This window comes from Engystomops pustulosus, chromosome 6 (assembly GCF_040894005.1).
Source record: "Engystomops pustulosus chromosome 6, aEngPut4.maternal, whole genome shotgun sequence".
NCBI classification, from domain to species: domain Eukaryota; kingdom Metazoa; phylum Chordata; class Amphibia; order Anura; family Leptodactylidae; genus Engystomops; species Engystomops pustulosus.
In genome coordinates, this window is record NC_092416.1 from 186,575,085 (window position 1) to 186,588,744 (window position 13,660).

At 44.1% G+C, this 13,660-nt stretch overlaps 1 long non-coding RNA gene across 1 annotated transcript; it reads left to right on the forward strand.

The window, feature by feature from the left end:
• Positions 1–102: 102 nt before the first annotated feature.
• LOC140066202 (uncharacterized) lies at positions 103–11,773 on the forward strand. Its single transcript, XR_011848161.1, has 3 exons — positions 103–162; positions 8,954–9,098; positions 10,201–11,773. It is a non-coding gene; the product is annotated as an uncharacterized lncRNA (long non-coding RNA).
• The last annotated feature ends 1,887 nt before the right edge of the window (positions 11,774–13,660 follow it).

Here is a 13,660-nt window from a genome sequence, read left to right on the forward strand (position 1 = left end):
TGAAGTTCTTCACAGGCACCTGAGCCGCCGACGGTTACTGTATGAGAACTACAATACCCATGATTCCTCGCGGTAGAAGTCCCTGTGAGTACAGGGCCGGTATCTATCCTGTGATAGAGACACCAGGAATTCCCTTCAAAGAGAATTATATGGCAATGCATGGTAAGGCACCAAGCAGAGCTCCACTATATAGATATATGCAGCATATATATATATATATATATATATATATATAGCACCAGACCACACCCCATATATATATATATATATAGCACCAGACCACTCCCCATATATATACACCAGACCACACCCCATATATATAAGTATATAGCACCAGACCACACCCCATATATATATAGCACCAGACCACACCCCATATATATATATATAGCACCAGACCACACCCATATATATATATAGCACCAGACCACTCCCCATATATATATACCAGACCACACCCCATATATATAAGTATATAGCACCAGACCACACCCCATATATATATTGCACCAGACCACACTCCATATATATAGCACCAGACCACACCCCATATATATATAGCACTAGACCACACCCCATATATATATAGCACCAGACTACACCCCATATATATATATAGCACCAGACCACACCCCATATCTATATATATTTATTGCACCAGACCACGCCGCATATATATACACCAGACCACACCCCATATATATACAGCACCAGACCACACCCTATATATATATACACCAGACCACACCCCACATATGTACAGCACCAGACCACATCCCATGTATATATATATATAGCACAAGACCACACCCCATGTATATACACCAGACCACACCCCATATATATACAGCACCAGACCACACCCCATATATATACAGCACCAAACCACAACTTCCTGTTTGTGGCACATTTGTATATGGGAGGGGGAAATTTTTCAATATGGGCGTTGACCATGGCGGCCAGTTTGTAGTCGGGTTTTTTGGATCCAATTTTTTTTTTCTGTAATGTAAAGAGGGTCCTGGTGTGGTTGATTTTTACGTAACTTTGTTCTTTCATGAGTTATTTACTAGTTTATGACTACATATAAAATGTGTTTTAGCGCTGCCCATTTTGTTGGGATTTTCTTTACAACCCTCTTCTCCGAGTCCTGACACCCTGATAGCGACACCGCAGAATAAATGCCAGCACAGGCTTCCAGTATCCATTGTATCAGATACTGCACATCTCGTATCTTCACAGCATAGACAATTCAGAGGACACAAAGGTCCGAGCACAGTTTCCCTGGACATTGGATCGGTCGTCGTGGGCCAGTTGAATGGCCACCAAGGTCTCCCGATCTGACCCCTTAGACTTTTATCTTTGGGGTCATCTGAGGACAATTGTCTATGCTGTGAAGATACGAGATGTGTCGCATTTCCTCTGCGGTGCTGCTATCAGGGTGTCAGGACTCGGAAGAAGAGGGTTGCATAGACAATCCTAGAGTTATTTGCATTGGCAGGATTGGTCTATCACTGCGTAACTGAGCAGATATTGGGGCTCATTCGTCTCCGATTGTACCTTTATTCTCTCTCTTTATTATATGTTGTACAAGACCAAAATAAAATATAATACTTTCTCTTACACAAACAAAACAGAAAGCTCATTGCGGCGTCCATATGGCGCAGCTGCTATAAACAGTTGCTCACACTCTGTCCTTTGCGCGGTGTCAAAATATACAGTAAATGTGCGCGGCGACTGTTCTGCTTGCTAAAAAAACTTTCTGAGTTATGGAGTTTACTTCTTGACCTAACGTTAACTCCACAGAGATCTGGAGTCCCAGGGCGTGCTATCCGCTTATAGATAGTGATCCTTCTCTATGGAGGTCTGTAGTCCCGGAGCGTGCTATCCGCTCATAGATAGAGTGATCCTTCTCTATGGAGGTCTGTAGTCCCGGAGCGTGCTATCCGCTCATAGATAGAGTGATCCTTCTCTATGGAGATCTGTAGTCCCGGAGCGTGCTATCCGCTCATAGATAGAGTGATCCTTCTCTATGGAGATCTGTAGTCCCGGAGCGTGCTATCCGCTCATAGATAGAGTGATCCTTCTCTATGGAGATCTGTAGTCCCGGAGCATGCTATCCACTCATAGATAGAGTGATCCTTCTCTATGGAGATCTGTAGTCCCGGAGCGTGCTATCCGCTCATAGATAGAGTGATCCTTCTCTATGGAGATCTGTAGTCCCGGAGCATGCTATCCGCTCATAGATAGAGTGATCCTTCTCTATGGAGATCTGTAGTCCTGGAGCATGCTATCTGCTTATAGATAGTGATCCTTCTCTATGGAGGTCTGTAGTCCCGGAGCATGCTATCCGCTCATAGATAGAGTGATCCCTCTCTATGGAGATCTGTAGTCCCGGAGCATGCTATCCGCTCATAGATAGAGTGATCCTTCTCTATGGAGATCTGTAGTCCCAGGGCGTGCTATCTGCTTATAGATAGTGATCCGCTCATAGATAGAGTGATCCCTCTCTATGGAGATCTGTAGTCCCGGAGCATGCTATCCGCTCATAGATAGAGTGATCCATCTCTATGGAGATCTGTAGTCCCAGGGCGTGCTATCTGCTTATAGATAGTGATCCTTCTCTATGGAGGTCTGTAGTCCCGGAGCATGCTATCCGCTCATAGATAGAGTGATCCTGCTCTATGGAGATCTGTAGTCCCGGAGCATGCTATCCGCTCATAGATAGAGTGATCCTGCTCTATGGAGATCTGTAGTCCTGGAGCATGCTATCCGGTCATAGATAGAGTCATCCTGCTCTATGGAGACCTGTAGTCCACTCATGGATAGAGTCATCCTTCTCTATGGAGATCTGTAGTCCTGGAGTGTACTATCTGCTCATGGATAGAGTGATCCTCCTCTATGGAGATCTGTAGTCCTGGAGTGTACTATCTGCTCATGGATAGAGTGATCCTTCTCTATGGAGATCTGTAGTCCTGGAGTGTACTATCTGCTCATGGATAGAGTGATCCTTCTCTATGGAGATCTGTAGTCCCGATGTGTGCTATGCGCTCATAGGTAGAGTGATCCTTCAGTCATCGATAGTCAGTGATTAACTGTTCTCTTACCATGAAGAATTGCACCTTCACCAGTGTAAAAAGTCCTTTATACCAAATGTCCAGTGTGCCCTAAAATACCTGCCCTCTTTCAGGAACGGAGAAAGAACAAAATTTGTGGTGCACATAAACCTGGCCCTTAATCCATCCTCTGGTGTCCCCACATATCACAACCCCCGCTTATGGCTCTAACACATGATAATCTCAACTTTGTAGATCTAATTACCATAATAGCCCCATAGTGCTATGGTAAAGGTATCCCTTCTGTGTCCCATGTGGTATAATGCCCCCAGCATTGTATAATTCTTCATTCCTGTGCCCACGCTGTATAATGTCTCTTTTCTGTCCAAACCCTACTGTGTAATGCCCCCCTTTCTGTACCCGCCCCACTGGAAATCTAGAAAAATCAATATCTGTACAGTGGAAGAAAAATACAGATGCAAGAAGGATTGGGGACTAATTCCCCCATTAGATTAAGTTGCATAACAATTATTAAGCTTTATATACAGAGATGCTTAATGAAAACTTTACAAAGTTGTCCGGGTCTCTTAAAACATGTTATCCAGAAGTCATTAGTGGGTGGCAGATTGGGCTCTATCCCATAGACAGTCTACCTGCTACCTTTAATCTAAGCCAATTAAACATACAACTAATTGGGTCTTGGCGACTGCCGTATATGACTCTTCTCCAACTACTATTTGATATTTAGGCTTTGTCTATAGTTAAGTGAGCCAGGTGCTCGGGGAAATTCAAACAAACAAGCAAAAAAATAATAGTTGTAAGCAACAAAAACAAACAAAGAACAACAGACAGGCGAATCTGGGAGTGCTTTCCTGAAGAAGCGGCTGCTGATGAACATCTGTCTGCCTAGGTAGCTCACATCACGTTTCACATGGCCCATGTTCCATTAGAAATATCTCATAAAACTTTTGTTATTTGTACAAAAACTTCACGCTCCGGCATACCACGTGACTGTACCTAGCCGAAATCCAAAATCTAACCACCGAGGTAATCTCTTTTGCCCTCCTCCAGACTGGAGCAAAGTGGGCCTGCAAAAGCATCCTCCTTAAGGAATTATTCCAATTCCTAGCCGTCGTCCTGCAACTTTGCTTGCATGTTTGCACAAGGGGTTGTGGGGAAGTATATGTTACAGCTAGTAATGCACTTCACTTAGCAGATGACCTCTTGTGAAGCCCACAAAGTGGTAAAATACTTCATAGGCCCATGTGAGAATGAAATATTATGAAACCTACTTAGGGATGAACACTTTTAATTCACTTTGAAGTGAAAAGCTAATGAAGTCAACCTAGCGATGTAAGGTTACACAACACTGGAACACTTGTGAATCTCACTCTGAGATGAAAGTTTTCCTAGATTTGGAACACTAGTAAAGCCCACTTGGAGGTGGAAAACATGTAAACCCTACACAGTAAAGCCACTGAGATATTCAAGATTTGTGAAGTCCACTCATAGTTGGAACACCTTTGAAGCCCACTTTTTGATAAAAAACTTGGAAGACCACTTGTGGGTGAAACACGTAAAAGCCTTATCGGTGGAACTCTTGTAAAAGCGATTGATAGGTTGAACACTTATGACAGCTACTCAGAGGAAAAACAGTTGTGAAGCCTAATCAGTGGGGGAACACTTGTACACTGAACTGAAAAGCTGAAGATTTGTGAAGGCTACTCGGAAAAGGAACACTTGTGAAGTCCACTCGTAGGTGGAACACTTGTGATGCCCACTGGCAAGTAGAATGTTTGGGAACCCTACTTGAAGTGGAAAACTCGTGAAAAATACAGTCGTTGGTGGAGCACTTGTGAAGCCTATTCGATGGTGGAACCCATGTAAAAAAAATTTTGAAGGATACTCAAAGAAGGAACACTTGTGAATTCCACTGGTAAGTGGAACATTTGGAAAGCTTACACGAAGTAAAACAGCTGTGAAACCCACTCGTAGATGGAACACTTGTACACTGAACTGAAAAGCTGGACATTTGTGAAAGCTACTCAGATGGAACACTTGTGAGATCCATTCGTAGGTGGAACACTTGTGATGTCCACTGGCAAGTGGAAAGCCTATGCGAAGTAAAACAGTTGCGTAGATGGAATACTTGTGGAGCACAGAGTGATGGAACTATTGTGAAACCCACTTAGCGCAGGGCAGTTGTTCCCTCAGGAATATTTAGGGTGAAAAACTCCTGGAGTGGGTGAAGTACTTTAATAGCTCACTAAGGAGATAAACACTTATACAGGCCACATAAAATGTTTACAAACAACAATCATTAAGTACGGTTATTGAGTAAAATATATGAGCATTTTACACCTGCGTAATGTCTCCTCTTTTTCTCGAACACTACAGCGACAATATAAATAACTACACCGCTCTATAAATTTTGCAGCTCGCCTTGACCATCTGTGATAATCTCACCCTGGAAATTCATCTAAATGTACAAAATAAAAATAAGACTGTTCGTTGTACTACTCCTCCTCCTGCTGCGAAAGACCTTGATATGACATCTACCCAACCGGGAGTCTACGTATAAATCTCTCAGCCCAATAAATCCTCTATTCGACCTTAAAAGCCAAACTGCCTGTAGCAGCTGCACCTATTATCCTGGGTGTCACATCCCATCCTTTGTTTGATCCTGAATATCCAACCCCCCTCTCCAAATGTCACCTGACATACGTCTATATTATATGAAATCGTCTTGTTGGTGACTCAATAAGCCCCATCTGTGTCCTGCGATCCATCCATTACTGAGGCGGTATTGCAGCCGTTAAGTGGCAGTACTGTCCCCTAATCCTCCCTGGCCGCATTCTCCGCTCCTTCCCTTTATTGCATTTACTCTGAGTGAAGTTTGTAATCTACTGAACTGACAGTGAATTATGCGGCCAGACTTCAAGACTAACTTGTTCCGAGATGGATCTGTTTATTTACAGACTTCACATGATAATGCTTCGTCTTCTCTTCATTTTTTGTGTGCCTTCCCCATCCTCCCAGACGAATCAAGGACAAAAAGATCCAATGAATCAAACGGGGCCTGGCTCTACTTTGCAGCTGATTATACCAAGTGGGAATAATTGAAGAGGAATCACGGACATAAAACCACCGGGCTGACATATTAACTAGGGTCTGATCGCCATTTCCTTCATTAACTTCGCAGATGATAAATACTACCCTCAGACTTTCAGAAGAATCGCTCCGCATTGGAATAATCCTTTCTAGCTTCCCTTCGCCCAAAGATCAATGCGAAGACTCCAAAGAGTAGAAACAATGATGTAAAGCATAAGCTGATAAATTAAATAGTATATTTGACCAAAAAAGGGAGATCTAACTGTGCTCTTGAGTCTCATTAAGCTGCAGACGTCAGAGAAGATGAAGCTACTTCCTGTCAGCCATCTTATCTCTCACAGGACTAATATGTGTCAACCACCAAGCACAAAGTATATGAGCGGTAATGACAAGTGGTATACAAAAAAAAGCATGGAACCTGTAGCAGTAATTAAAATGAACCCCCTCTTTGGGGTATGAGTGGCATGTTTGTTTTGCACATCCTTTCGAAGATCATAAAATCGTAACTGCAAAGTAACCTGGACAATAATAGTTTTAACACGACTGGAGAGAGCCTTTGACAACAATTCCAAAGATATCTATATTATTATGCTGGCTTCTTCCTAGCCTAAGATCCAGCCTGATATATCTATCAGTCCTTTTGGTAAAGTAATCTCCAGCTTCTCCATTTGCTAGTAATGACATCAGCTTAGGGGAGCTGAGGCCAGAAGGAGCTTTCCCTCGCTTCCCATAATGCTAAGCACTTTCACATTCACTATCACTTATAGCCCAGCCAATCAGAACACAGGATCTCAGGCTGAAGCCTCTCCTCAGTGTTACTGCTACAAGAAACAGATTTGACCTAAACCTGACAGACAAAGTCAATGTCAGTTTTACATACATCCATAGTAACATGTATTACAGTGCAGTGATCTATACACACAAACGACTACACACACCTCAACAGTGTTATACATATATACCTGTAATCTAATATAGCCTTTTGACTACTATACACACTACTTGCTAAAGATAAGAGAGCAGCTGTTGATATGTAGAAGGAGGGAGAAGACAGAGCACACACAGAAATAAATAGTCTTCTGCTTTGCTAACCCTTCCCCCTCCTTCTAACTGCAACCTTGTCAAAGCCAATAGAGAAGGGGATGGCGTGCAGAGCATACTTTTGGATGATATTCTGTACACACTTGATTCTTTTGACTGATTTAACTGAGCTGCAGCAGGTGGAGGATATGGGGGATCATGAGGGCAGACTGTAGACAGGACAGAGCAGATATAATGAGGCTTATTTACTAAGGATCCGCGGCTGCACTTTTGTCGGTTTTTCCGACGTTTTTCAGGATTTGCGCCACTTTGACAAGTATTTAACTGGGGATTGTGTCGCACGCGATTAGATTGTGGCGCGCCTGCGCTGCTTTCATGCAACAGAAATCGGGTGGCGGGCCGTCAGACAATCCGACTGATATGAACTGAGCGCAGGATTTAACTTACAAATTGTGTTGCAAGACCAAGCGCTTACATGCACCAGGAAGAACTCTGGTGGACCTGATTGGGGAAGCGACAAATGCAGGATATCGGGCGCAGGATCTTAGTGACTCCCTGCACAGCACATTATACACAGACAATGCACTTACATGCACCAGGAAGTAGAAGGTGAACTCCAGGGACCTGAGCGGGGAAGCGACACATGCAGGATGTAGGGCGCAGGATCTTAGTGACTCCCTGCACACCGCATTATACACGGACAATGCACTTACATGCACCAGGAAGAAGAAGGTGAACTCCAAGGACCTGAGCGGGGAAGCGACACATGCAGGATATCGGGCACAGGATCTTAGTGACTCCCCGCACAGCGCATTATACACAGAAAATGCACTTACATGCACCGGGAAGAAGATGGTGAACTCCGGTGGACTTGAGTGGGGAAGCGACACATGCAGGATATCGGGCGCACGATCTTAGTGACCCCCGCACAGCGATTATACACAGACAATGCACTTACATGCACCGGGAAGAAGATGGTGAACTCCGGTGGACCTGAGTGGGGAAGCGACACATGCAGGATATCGGGCGCACAATCTTAGTGAATCGCGGCAGAGGGCATTCGGGTCGGACAATGCACTTTCGGGGAACCTGCCCCAATTACTACGCAGAGACAGGAAGGCACATTTTATAGCCCCTCATGCTTTGTGGATCCTGAATCTTCAATTTCACTCTATGGATTTTTTTGGTGACCAGAATGCAGGGCTGTAGGGAGAGGTCCTGAGACAGGCAGAAAACAGACCATTAGCAGAGAAACAGATGTAGTAAGGTAATTTATTTGTGTTGGAAACATGTTCATTTTCAACTATTGCAGCTGTAGAAAAAACTTCAGAAACTTTATAATTACACTTTAAGCTATATCTCTTCTCCTTGTTGATAACAATGCTGTGCAATAGGGCACCAACCAGGACCAACCCTTTTTGTAAAGGGTGCACCATGCCACTAGAGTAAGGTTTTACAAAATTACCAAAGTATATCAACATAAAAACCTTTATTTTGCAAAAAATTTGATAATCAGAATGAAAGCAATGACTCCAGTTTCCCCCAGTTATCAATCAGGGAGTGCACAGGCCTTTGCTGTGAATGACTTCAGCACATCTGCTGCCACAGGATATCACTAGTCTCTCTCTGCTGTGCTGGGATTCTGCTCCGCTCCTATTCCAGCCTCTTCCTCAGTACCTCCCAGAGGAGGTATAGATCAGCACTCTGGGCTGTGGCCATTTCATTGTTTCAATGTTTTCTGATTCAAGGCACTGTTTGACCCGTTATGTTTGGGACAGAGGGCAATGTCCTGCTTGAAAATTCCTTCTGCACAAAGGTGGGGGCTGAAAGCTGAGGAGTCCAAACCAAAGCCCAACCCTTGGGACTGCACAGAGGATTCTGTCAGGGTGAAAGGTAAGTTGTAAGACACAATTATATTATAATGTATTACAGCTGTAATGGGCTTTTGCAACCTGTGTTTAGTGAAAATGAGGTCCCTAGTGATAGGTTCCCTTTAAAATACTGTTATGTTACTCATGTTAGGATATAAAAACACAAAGCAGGACAAATTCCTTTCCAACCCCTAATATAGAAATCAGAATAACTCCTTGGACAAAAAAACTACTAACAAAAAGTTTTATTCCCATACAATGTGAAAGTATTGCTCTCCCGGAAGACATTCAGGCCCCTCTTGAATATTTTCAAATTATCAGCCATGTTGTGGCAGAGAGGTCCATAGTCTCACTGCAGAGTAGTCCAGTGATCTCAGTGGGACTGAGGAGGCCAGACGATTCTTCCCTGACAAAGGGAGGAAAAGAATGGAAAAGATTTTTATCTAGGGCTCAAACAGCCCTTATCAGTTGTAAGGTGACTTCCATTTTAACTTAAATAGCCAAAAATTGCTACCAGTACCGGATGAGAGCAGACACTAAGACACACCAGTCTCTCTCACAATGTTTATAAGTGCCCAGCCACATATATAAAACACAGAAAATCATCTGCATAGGGGCGTGAAAAGGTGATAAAATACTGCAATACTATAGGCCAACTTGAATATACCAAAACCTCCCCTTTAAGACATTCTTCCAAAATGTTGATGAACTATGCACCGTTTTCTCCGAGGCCTTGTTCTCATATAAACAAAATTTTGTACTAATTGTCCTTGTGTTAGCTCTGTATAAGTCACAACATGGCCATCAAGCAGAGAAGCTACAGAAAGACAAGGTAAACAACAGCGAGAAGTACTTTCTAAACAGCTCACACAAAATGATGTTTGGATCATGACATGGCTGGACAGTGGTCAGCATGACCTTCAGCTAAGACAAGACGGCGTCCTCCGGTTGGACCAAAATGGCGCCTCACAAGAATTAACCTTTAGTTCCTTTGCCTTTGCTGATAAGCCATCACACTTGTCCGTGATTTACTTGCCCTTCCACAGAACCAAATCAAGCCGGATAGACAAATGAGCAGCTAGTAAAGTTCTATAGGTTCTCATACCACTTTTTGTCCTTCACAGGCTGCCAAGGGCAAACAAGGGTAGGACTTGTTACAAGAATGTTCTGATTGTAACGAGCCCTGCAGATGCTTCAGGTTCTGAGCCTCTGGATGTAAATAGTGATCTTAAATATGAGTGGAATATACAAAATGAGAGCATTGCTGAAGAAGTCATGGAGGCAAATAGACTGCAGAGAGAAAACCAACTCTGTCTGCACAAGAAAGGTGTTTGCAAACAATAAATAATTTGCTTATAATGACCTACTTAGCAGAAAACTACAGCAGATGGTCCTCCTCAGCAATCATCATGCCTGCAGACACTTCAAAGGAGGAAAAGATTCCCGATAACCACCTAATATTACTGCAACCACAGAAAAAAACAAGCAATTTCTTCCAGCTTGGCTCAGAACACATTAACCTGTGAGCCTGTACGTGCATTGCTTTCTTCTCTCCCTTATAAAACTAGAAGACTCTTTAAAGAGAAAGCCAATGTTCTCATCAAAGACCTTGAACGGATGTTTGTATCAATGGTGGGCAGATTTCTAATGAATTGTAGAAGGTTTGTCTTCCCAAGATTTACACTTTTCCTTGAAGATGACCTACTTCTAAACTTGTAATTGTGTCCTCCCCCGACACCTGGTGCCTGAGATTTCGTTTTCTTTTTGCATTGCTTAGTCAGTTGGGTGTCTTTATAATAAACCGCTGGGATCTGTTTGCCCCCGCTTTCCACTGGTGGTCACCTGAATACAAATAAACAACTCCTCTTAAAGACTATTAAACAACTATTAAAAGAGTGAGTAGATTTCTAAATAATTGGCAAAATTTCTTCTTTCCAAGAGCCTCACTTCTGTTTGACGATGTTCTTCGCTCCTGCAAGAGTCTCCTATTCGAAAACCTGTTGTAATTTCCTCATCTTCCAATTTTTTGCACCACTTAGTCAGGGAGGTGGATGTCTAGTATATCTAGTGACTTACTACTTGCTAGTCTTTTCAGTGAGTCACAGTAGGAGGCCTGTAGGAGGGTATAATTATAATCCCCGACCTCCCCTTCTCCTCGGGAATATGTGTGTTACATTAATTCTCCGGCCAGTCCAAAAAGGATCGGCTTCATCAAGTCTGATTTGTTTGCCTTTTTCCATTAAAACTCCCAAATTGGTATCTGCATCATACATTGGCTTCTCGAACAAGGGATGTAGAGTATGACGTGCTTAGATGTTTATCTGGACCCACCTGAGTAAGGAGACCAGGTCCTCCATCATCCGTTGCTGATGATGTCATGTGTTTATGATGGATTACGTGTGACGTGTCCTTGGATGCCATGTCCCACACCGACAGAAACTACGGACACAGCAGGAAGTAGGCAACTCGATTCGTCGTGTATCGGCCACACTGAAGGAAAACTTCCGATGAATTGCCCGGAACACCCCTTCAACTGTATTAGTGTGGTTTTTCAATATAGATCAGTGATTTCTGGTCATACATAAGGAAGTTATTTTACTGACTGACTGTAAACATGTACACCTTACAGAATTTCATACAAGACATTCTGAAATTTACATACTCAGGAAACAATGTCTTATTCAAAAACAGGCTGACATGCAGGACTTCGCTCGTACACAATGGAATGTCATCGTCTTCGAGACTGGATTCCGTACATGTTGAAGCTGTAGTTGTATGTAATAAATCTGATTGTATAATATGAAAAAAATCCAGAGTAACTGGTAAAATAGCGCTCTACTTCCTGCTTTCTGCAGTGATTACATAAAAAGAAAGTTCTGTACAACATCATAAGTGTCTCGGGTGGTCCCGCGACCCACATCGCGGGTCGCGGGCTCACCCGTGCCGCCCTGACCCCGCCAGCGCGCCGCCAGCGCAACTCACCCGTCCCGGCTCCTGGCTCGCTCCACTCCGCTGTGCGCGCGCGTCCCCGACTGCTAGGGCGCGCGCGCGGCACCTTCTCCAAATTTAAAGGGCCAGCGCGCCATTAATTGGTGCTGGCCATATTGCCCAATTCTTCATAAGCCTGCCTCTTCCTGTTACCCTTGCCGGATCTTTGTGCCTCATAGCCTTAGAGAAAGCTTACAAGCGATTATTCCTGCGTTCCTGTGTATTCCTGCTTTCCTGTGTATTCCTGCGTTCCTGTGTATTCCTGCGTTCCTGTGTATTCCTGCTTTCCTGTGTATTCCTGCGTTCCTGTGTGTTCCCGCTCCTGAGTCCTGTGTTGCCGTGTTACCTGAGTTCCTCCGTGTTGCTGTGTTCCGTGTGCCTGTGTTCCCGTTCCCACCTGCCTGGACCTCCTGTTGCTGACCCCGGACTTGGACCTGACGTTGCATCTCTGCCGCCTGCCCTGACCCTGTGCCTGGACCTGTCTACGACATTGTCATCCGCTAAGGTACCTCGACCTCGGCTGCCACCGTGGGCTAGTCACACCTGGGAACGACCTAGTGGTATCCTGCCGCAGCAAGTCCAACCCGCTTTGCGGCGGGCTCTGGTGAATACCAGGTGCCGCTAGGCTCCGGTTCCGGGTGTTGGCTAGTTACATCTCCCGCGGTGGTCCAGAGGATCCACTGATCCTAACAATAAGAAATGTAGCAATGACATATAACCTCTACCGACCCTCGCTTCGGACATGGACATCATATGCAATATGGCTGGCACTAGGGCTACAGAAATGCCTTCACTATCTCGTGTAATCAGTGTTTTGCCAAATTTGAATCTCACAGTTCTTGTCATCAACCACCCATTCGAAAATGAGAGTCAATGGGAACTGCGGGTAGAACCCAGGGGAGACCATGTTATGATACCATGAGTATCACTGACAGCCAGATCATAGTTTTGTACGGCGAAGATGCAGAATTAATCTTTACATACTGAAACACGTTTTCACCATGGTCTGGTCATATAAGTTGCCGATGACGAGTTGAAGTGGAGTTCCATAAAAAGATATATAAAAATGGATGAGCCGGTGTTTGTAGCTGTCAGACTATAGTAAACCATTGTCGGGAAGTAAGAGTTCTCCTTACACAGACTGCCAATTAAGGCCACCATGTCGGCGTGTGGAGTCTTATAGCCATGGATTCTCCACTAGGAGGATTCTGGGAAAATATGCTAAATTTTCCAGATGGGATAAGGAAACCACGCCTCTTTTAGCTACCTTGTGAGGCAGTTCTCTTGACATCAAGCATGACCTACAAGAAGCCTTATCATAAGAAGCGGGATTAAACCAAACCAGTATATCTATTCCAGAAGGAACAGTCTCCTAACTGTAGACAGTGCTGTTTCGACCTGATTGGGTCTCCTCAGTACAGTGTAGGGAACTGGTTTGATTGAGTGAGAGGCTTGTGACTAGGGTCGGGAAGTTAGAGTGCTCCTTACTGAGACTGACAATTAAGGCCCCCATGTAGGCTTGTGGAGTCTTATCGCCATGGATCCTCCACCATTACAGATAGACAAAGAAAAGTGATTTTGATGTGCAGGAAGCTA